At 32.6% G+C, this 9,394-nt stretch overlaps 1 protein-coding gene across 9 annotated transcripts in view; it reads left to right on the top strand.

The window, feature by feature from the left end:
* The first annotated feature begins 7,199 nt into the window (after positions 1 to 7,199).
* LOC143048298 (protein DOP1A-like) overlaps positions 7,200 to 9,394 on the top strand; it is a 41,981-nt gene continuing 39,786 nt past the window's right edge. For 6 of the 9 annotated variants that reach the window (XM_076221899.1, XM_076221901.1, XM_076221900.1 and 3 more), the window contains exon 1: positions 7,200 to 7,363. The gene's annotated coding sequence lies outside the window, so the exon portion shown is untranslated. Of the gene's footprint in view, positions 7,364 to 7,472; positions 7,546 to 9,394 lie in introns of those variants that run through there. The other 3 variants (XM_076221902.1, XM_076221894.1, XM_076221895.1) reach the window with 3 other exon arrangements.

Below are 9,394 nucleotides of genomic sequence, written 5' to 3'. Positions count from 1 at the left end.
ACGACTTTCCACCAACTGTCATTTTGGTGTTATTGGCCCAATGTTGGCCCAACATTTTCTTACCAACTGTTATTTTTAAAGTACTGTAGCTTGCCCAACGATATTTGACTTAATTATGTTATCCATTGGTTCAGTGTACTGAAGATCTTCTGACTGAAACTACTGAACCAATTTTATTCGAACTTTATTTGAATGATTCTATGTTATCATAGAGACTATAGATTGTGTTTGAAGGGCATTGAGGACTTAGTAAAAAATCAAATAATAAAGTCTTCCCAAATAGGACTATTTTAAACCGTCTGTGCCAAGAGCTAGAAAATTCTTAGTATTTTGAATAATTCAAAAGTTTTTAATTAAGGAATGACTGTAATATTTTTTCTGTCTATGAAGATATAACATAAAAAATTTAGTGCACACTGAATAACGCGCGTAGCGGGTTATTTAACAGTGTGCACCACATTTTTTATGTTATTTCGAATAGACAGAAAAAATACTTATAATTTAATTCTTAATTCCATTTTAAACCGTAGAAAACCATGAAAACACGTTGATGATGTCACGGTCACATGACTAAATTTTGTCTATGGGCTCATAACAAAATAACGTCAGCCAATCGTAAGACGCGTTACATCCAAAATTGAATTATAACAGTATATTTATAAAAAAAAAAAGACAACATATCATTGATATTTCATGACAATATTGAAATATGAGCCAACATTGTGCCAACAATATGCCAACGTATTAAGTTCTTATCTCCCCGTATCATACCACAGATTTTTTTAATTTTTTTTAGATATTATTTCAAAGTGCAAACCAAAAAATGTGCTCTTCATTCTCTTTATCTAATATTTTCAAATCTGTGTAGTCATTTAAATGTATTTATCTTAATGATTGAATAATTTTATGCAAAAACAAAAAATACTAAAAACCAGCCCAAAAAAAACAAATAAAATTTGAATATAGTTTCTGCAAGTTGTTAAACTAATCAACTGAACTCAGCTGCTCATTTGACACAAGTAAAATATCACACTCTCCACATGACAGCCGAAATTGACCTGCCAATATGATATACATTATATACGAGAGATAAATAATTCTTAATACATAACATGAAATGCATGTATAACATGTTTGCCAGACTGAAGCCATCGTTGGCATATTGCTGTTCCAGGGGCGGATGCAGGAATTTTCGAAAGGGGGGGTGCTAACCCAGGGCAAAGGGGGGTGCAAAACATATGTCCCGATACAAATGCATTGATCGGCAAAAATAAAGGGGGGTGCGCACCCCCGGAACCCCCCCCCCCCCCCTGGATCCGCCACTGTGTTCGACCAACATTGGTCCAACATAATTTTAAAACTAGACGACGTTGGTAGACTGTTGGCAAATAGTTGACATTGTTGGCAGATTGTTGGAAAATAGTTAACCTTGTTGGCATACTTATGTTGGGCCAACAAAAACCCAACATGTTGGGCCAACTGAGGGCCGATGAGCAAAATGACGTTGGCCCAACATAGTTTTCCAACATTGGCCCAACAATGTTGCCAACAGAATGCCAATATTGGCCCAACACATGTTTGCTATCTGGGAATATTCAAGATAACCAATTACTGCAAAATTTCCTTAAAATTAATAATTCAAAGGCAGCAACCCAACAACAGATTGTTTGATTCGTCTGAAAAATCCCGGCAGGACAAATAGATGTTGACCTAATGAACATTTTTTCAGTGTTAAGTTTGCTCTAAATGCTTTAGTTTCAGAGATATTAGACAATCAAAGCCTTAAAGGCTGTAAAAGCAATTGCTGTCATGTTAATGTTTTGGGACTTGTATATAATAATTAAACCTGACATGAGTGTTGTCTAGTTAGAAGTAAGAAGGTTTTAACTTTATATAAATAAAAGACTTTAGCAGAAAGTCATTTTTAATATGTTTTATATTTCACAAGGAGAAAACACGTTTACCAGGCTAAAGTTGGGGTCAAATATACATGTGCTGAAACATATAACTCAAAAAGAAATCATCATGGATTATCCCCTGGTAGTGTTTGTAACTGGGCAATAATTTCCTTTATTGATTTAATTTTAACAATTTTCATTATTAATTTATATTTAACAATTAACACAAATGATTAAGTTAAAACATTTCAACTTTCCAGACGCAAATGTTAAAAAACGGGAAAGAAATAAAATATCTTACAAGACATAAACATGTAAAGAATAAATGTATATTTCAGCTTAATAAAAATATTTTCATAATGGTACTTTGTCTTCATTTTTAAAACTAAGTTCCAAACATTATTGCTCAGTTGATATACATGTATGTCCTTCTGATGCGGTACGAGCACAAGCACTTGTTTCTATCCAAAATAGTTTTATATGGATAGTCGACCTTCCTATGGATAGAAACAAGTGCATGTGGGTACGAGATAACTATAATTATCATGCAATCCCGAAAAGGGGGGTCATCACAGACAAACATGACATTAAATCGTTATCACTGAACTAGCATATGTATTGTTTAGGGCCAGTTGAAGGACGCCTCCGCGTGCGGGAATTTTTCGCTGCATTGAAGACCTGTTGGTGACCTTCTGCTGTTGTATGTTTTTCTATGGTCGGGTTGTTGTCTCTTTGACACATTCCCCATTTCCATTCTCAATTTTATTATACGAACAAGAACAAACAGCTCTACGTTGCTTTGACATTTATCAATTTTCAGGAAACATTGCGAAAAATGATCTTCAATATTTCGAAAACGTGAAATAAAATTGCTAACACGGTGGACCGTCGAGTGTCAACAAACGTAGTAGACTTGTTCACTGAAAAGACGAGGATAATGGTTTCATCTGACATTTGTTATGCATACCCAGTTTTGATCATGATATTTAAAAAGACGTACTTTTTTCAATCTATGTAACTCATCTGGACCGACTTGGCATCTACTACGTTTGGACGGGTCCATTTCATTAGTAAGGTGATCGATAAATATTACGGAGTTTTGACAGAAAAGGAAAACGAACTTATTGTTATGTGTTTTCAACAAGGGTTTCGTTCCGCTAAATTATTTGCGCAAACAAAGTTTGTCTATTTTTAGATTACAGGTAATCATTTGACACTACGCATTAACCTGTGTAGTGATTTTGATTTTACGATAAATGTATGAATGAACGATAATTTTATGAATGAACAAGAGCACCTGACCTCTTAAAGAAACACAAATTAAACATATAAAACCGTATTTAATAGGAGATAATTCAGTTAAATTTTCAATACTAAATCAACAACTGAAATGAATCCATATTTTGTTGAAACATCGTACGAACGGCGGAAAACGGAATCGCAGTTATAAAAATGTACTTTTTTTCACTCGGACTTCTATGTTATTTGATAGTCAAACGGTTGACCCTTTAAATACAAAAATACATCTACAAGAACATATTCTGAAACTTCTTAAATCCACTAACGTTTTTTTAAAGTTTCAAGCTATGTATTGCATTAGAAAACATACATAGGTGTTAAAGAATGACAGACCAGGAGCCTGTTTAACAAAATACTATGGCTTGATATGGGCGGAGTCTCTGATCTGGGTCACAAAGATGGCCATACGCGATAGCATAAAAGCAATTGCTTTAAAAACTGCATTTTCCCCCAATGTTCTAGTTTTAGCCATGTCTACCATGTTGGTAGGCAGGTGGGATGCCTGGTCTTAAAACTTTGTCAACTCGTAACTGCACATGTAAGTATGTGCAGTCGTTTAAATTTTGTCCATTTGTTATGATGAACCTCAAGTCCGACCATAATTCTGAGACTATTACAACACATCAGTTGAAGTTACAGAATTTCAGGGTACATCAAGATAATTAAAAAACACACAGTTTTTTTTAATCTGATACATATAATACATTATAATCTGTTTGTTTTGTTCACACCAGACATCGTTTTCAATATAATGGAATTTTATGCGACTGTCATACCGTAGAAGAGAGAGCCAGGTTTAGCTACTGAACTATAAAACAAAGTTTAATCCACTTTCCGTTTTTAATTTTCCTCCGATTTCAGCATTTTGGGGATTTTATTTTATATGTATATCGGCTGGAACCCCGGTTATCAATTGATTGCCGATGTCAAACAAAGCAAGCAAGCCAAATAGCTCTAAAGTAATGAGACTTTTTGTGTTTCTTTGGCTCTGATAACGTGACTCTGTACTTTGAAAGATCCTGTCAGTATGTTATATTATTGCTCTATAAAATGTCAGTATGTTATATTTCTATTATAAATTAGAAAAAAACGTTGAACCACAGACGTCAAAATTATTCAATCACGCAGTGGAATGAACCATTTGTGGATTCTTAAAAATTCTATAGAACTTTTGGACTATTTTAAATCTCGGACTATTTCTTAAATTAATTCTTACATACTTTTGATGTTTTAACCCTGTATGCTAACAATGCCCACGTGAAAATTTAAAATTGTTTGTAAACATTGAACGACAAAAATATGTGACGTATAAATTTTCTGACACAGCAATGAATGTGTTTTTAATTTGATAGATGCTTTTGTGTTCTGTAAAATTGTTTCTATGTAAAATTGTAACACGATGATGACTACTGTTCCCATATTTCAGACACAGCAATGAATGTGTTTTTTATTTGATAGATGCTTTTGTGCTCTGTTCAATTGTTTCTTTTAAAATTGTAACACGATGATGACTGCTGTATCCATATTTTGACCAGTTTACTTACTATGTCTGTTTAGTTCACGCATCATTGTAAATATAACGTAATTTGATGATACTGTCGTACAAAGTGAGAGGTTTAGCGCTATAAAACCAGGTTTGATCCACCATTTCCTACATTTGAAAATGCCTGTACCAAGTCAGGAATATGACAGTTGTTGTCCATTGGTTTTTGATGTGTTTTGTCGTTTGATTTTGCCATGATTAGGGACTTTCCTATTTGATTTTCTTCTGAGTTCAGTATTTTTGTGATTTTACTTTTTGATATAAATTTTATAGAACAGACGTTTCTTGCTGAATGTCTTTGGTCCTTTTTATGGAGTTGATGTTCTCAACGGTTATGTCGTATTAGTGACCAAGACGGTGCAGCAGTATTCAAGGGTTTATTGAATGGCCATTACCTTAAGCCGAGGATAGAGCCTTACTGATTTTTTATCTGGAGACAGACGAAAAAGCGACACACAAATTCATGTCAACTCATTTTGTATCGAAGAAACTAATGATCAATATGATTTAAAATCAATTTTAGAATTCAATTAGAGCCGATTTGGATAGCTTGCTTGCCAGCTGAACAGTGAAGTCATTATTAGATAAGGTAAACTATCTTCCTTTTTAAGTAGTCTACTCCTACAGACAGGTAGATTGGTTATCTGTCGGACTAGTCTATTCTTAAAGGAGGATAGTTTGCCTAATCCAATTATGACTTCACGGTTCAGCTAGCAAGCAAGCTAACCAGACATTACCTTTACCTACACACTCATTGCAATCGTCTGTAACATTTGAAATTCTGATTAAAATTCAGACCTATAGATATCAACTCGTGTGCTCGTACATATAAGCTCAATATTTGAGTATAACGAAACCAGAGAACTATATTTTAATAGATTGGGTTTCGAGATCTATACATGAAAAAACTATGTAATAAGTAAAACCGTTCATTATTTTATACAGCATCATCTGTTTTCTGTACCGTACAGACAGTTCACATCCTTTTGTAGACTGAATGTTAATAAAAAATTGAAACATCGGCTGCCTCACCCCGTCGCCTCCCTTTTAAATTTGTGTTATAACTTCAAGATCTGCTAGCCAATGTTGAACAACAAATCATGCCGCAAAACCAAAAGTACATTTTGAATGGTGTAGGGTGGTGTAAGCAAAGTCATACAAATTTAATTAATCGCTAAGGCTATTTGGACTAAGCACTTAGCAGTGCCATACTCTTACAGCCTGTTTTAACCAAGTGACACACCTTTCATAGAATTATAATATAGTTTCCGTAAAAATAGTTTACAGTTAAAATCATGGCTATCTATATCAAGATATATATATATGTAGATAAAATATATATAATAGCATGATAAAATTGAGAATGGAAATGGGGAATGTGTCAAAGAGACAACAACCCGACCAAATAAAAAACAACAGCAGAGGGTCACCAACAGGTCTTCAATGTAGCGAGAAATTCCCGCACCCGGAGGCGTCCTTCAGCTGGCCCCTAAACAAATATATACTAGTCCAGTGATAATGAACGCCATACTAATTTCCAAATTGTACACAAGAAACTAAAATTAAAATAATACAAGACTAACAAAGGCCAGAGGCTCCTGACTTGGGACAGGCGCAAAAATGCGGCGGGGTTAAACATGTTTGTGAGATCTCAACCCTCCCCCTATACCTCTAACCAATGTAGTAAAGTAAACGCATAACAATACGCACATTAAAATTCAGTTCAAGAGAAATCCGAGTCTGATGTCAGAAGATGTAACCAAAGAAAATAAACAAAATGACAATAATACATAAATAACAACAGACTACTAGCAGTTAACTGACATGCCAGCTCCAGACTTCAATCAAACTGACTGAAAGATTATGATTTCATCATATGAACATCAGGCACAATCCTTCCCGTTAGGGGTTTAGTATCATACCATCATAACATATATGAGAAGAACATAACCCGTGTCATGCCAACAACTGTTTTTAGAATAAATGTGTTTAGTTCCGATGATGTCTATACCAATGGCAAACACGAAACAGTTTCGTTCTGCTATATCTTACTTCAGTGATATTTTGTCTTTTACAAGAACTTCAGCTATAGGAATCTATATATAGCTATCTTGGAAACGTTGAAAATTATCAGTAAGATCTCCAAAGCTGAAATAGAAACTTTTCATTGACCACAAATTGCACATCTTGATGATTGTTTAGATTTATTTCACTTTATGTTAAACTTACAGATTGTTTGCAAATTCAATAAGTAAGGATATATATTTCTTGTTGCTTCTTATTTAAGGTAATCGTAGCCAGTGTCTTATTAAATAGAAATAGTACTGTTATTACCTCTGTTTGAGGAAAGACCTAAATGTTGTATTACTTTGTGTAAACAGTTATTTTGGTTATTAGGTGTAGCTTTTTTCAAGCGTTGTGAAGATTTAGACAGGGAAATAAATTTTGGATCTGATTTCCGTAAACACCGGTGCCAGGTCAACAACAGGGAAGATCAGACGATATAATGTAATGTTTGTAAGATATACACAGTTTTAAATGAAGACAGCACGAACCCGTGCTTCAAAAAATTTAACAGGAAAAGCAGCAGTGGATTATATAAAATTTGTTGTTTCAGACTTTGGTAAGACTGGCTTTAAATTTAAAGTTAAATCGGACCATTCTAAAAGTAAAACAGGTGATGTTGTTACTATTAATAATAGATCTTGTGATTAAAAGTCATTTCTTGAAAAAGACAATGTTATTTCTCAATATCTTATTTAGTGAGATGGTGATTTGAAATTTCAGTGATATTGTACACATTCAGTGAGTTTTAACATTTCCTGATTTACATGTATCATGTTTATCAAAATGGTGTGCATGAATTTGCACCTACTTTGATTAATACATGCAAGGATTTGTATAGTAAGATATACAAATCCTTGATACATGTATCTCGAGCTGTTTTTAGTGAATAAGTTACAACGGTTAAGACATCACTGAACCAAAGGCAAAGGTTAAGCATTAACATATGTACATGTGTATATCATTCGTATTTATTGACATAGGAAATATACAGAAAAATGCACATTTAAGTTGTCTTGAACAATATTTTGTACAAATTATTCTTATAAATTAACTACTTTTCGTTTTATGATGCATCTTTTTATCACAGAACACAAAACTTCTCCTAAATTTTACTATAGAACACAACACAAAGTCAAATCCAGAAATATACCTCAGATCATATAAAAACAATAAGTCAGGTTATTATTATATACATTGTATTCTTCTGATGTTTCAGCCTCATTGAAATCTTGCTCAGAAATTATTTCCATAGCATATGATACAAGTGGAAAATATTAATGTCAGAATTAAAATATTATGAAAAAAAGTTAATCTGTGAAAAAATTATGAACTAAACTACATACAAAAAGTAGTCATGACTCATGGTACATGTAGTTTAATATTGAGTAATAACATTTTCGTCAGCCAAAATATTGATAAAATTGGTGAGGAGTACAAAGAAATGATTTAGGTGGTACATGTACATATCACAGGAGACAACTCTGTAACTTATTTAGTAAAATAACAAGGTTTTTAATTATTTCCAATGAAGGTCTAAGTACATTTTGTAACATAATTAAGTAAAAGGAAGATAATTGAAAACTCATTTTCATCCCTACAGTTTACTGGCCTAGTACAATAATACAAATAATCCAATGAATCATCATCTAAAAAGTATAAAAATGGTTTCAAAATAATAATAATTATGATAAATTCTGTATTCAAAGAGGGTAATACATTCATCATGTTTAATATAAACATATTGTGACCTTCAGCAGTTGTCTGCTCTATGGTCAGGTTGTTGTCTCTTTGACACATTCCCCATTTCCATTTTCAATTTTATTTATACATTTGTAAGAACCTTTCAATAACTAATCTTCCCTGAGGCCAAGTGATCTATCAGTATCTTATAATTCTTTTGTAACATGTGCAAGTAGTTGTTTTAGATTTTGGACAGGCTGTGTATTGATAATTGAGTGGATTCTGACACTTTTTTTTTAAATACTATTTTTCCTATTCTTGCTTAAGACATTTAAAGGATATGAATTGTGTCTCAATGTTATACAGTGTATCAACTTAGTGTGGCACATACAAATGGTTATTATATATTCCTTTTGTAATCAATCAATAGTTTCTGATATTGTCATTACTGTTGATATATATCATGTATATAGAAATGATCTATAGATAGACCTATAATTACTTATGATCAACACTACATAAAATTATCCTCTCAATTATTTGTCACAGATGAATGAATACCATAATTACACATTACTAACTTGCATTCTTTTTCAACAAAAATGCAAAAAAACTGAATTTAACAAATGCAAGAAGAATTTATTTTACTTGTAAAATCAGTGTCAAAATCAACTGATATATGAATCAATAATTTACAAAATGATCTAGGGTAATTGTTTCTTTTATCTGTGATCTAGGGAATTGTTTCTTTTATCTGTCATTTGCTTGAGATTGAAATAAAATTATGTCCTTTATATTTGTTTTTTGTTGAAAAAATGCATTTTCAGTCTCTTTCATGAATGTACTAATTAATAAGAAATACTTTATTTAAAAAATATATATCTTCGTTTGAACATTCCTCAGCTGT

Source organism: Mytilus galloprovincialis, chromosome 10 (genome assembly GCF_965363235.1).
Source record: "Mytilus galloprovincialis chromosome 10, xbMytGall1.hap1.1, whole genome shotgun sequence".
Classification (NCBI taxonomy): domain Eukaryota; kingdom Metazoa; phylum Mollusca; class Bivalvia; order Mytilida; family Mytilidae; genus Mytilus; species Mytilus galloprovincialis.
Note: the sequence above shows the minus strand (reverse complement) of the source record. Positions and strands in the feature narration are given on the sequence as shown.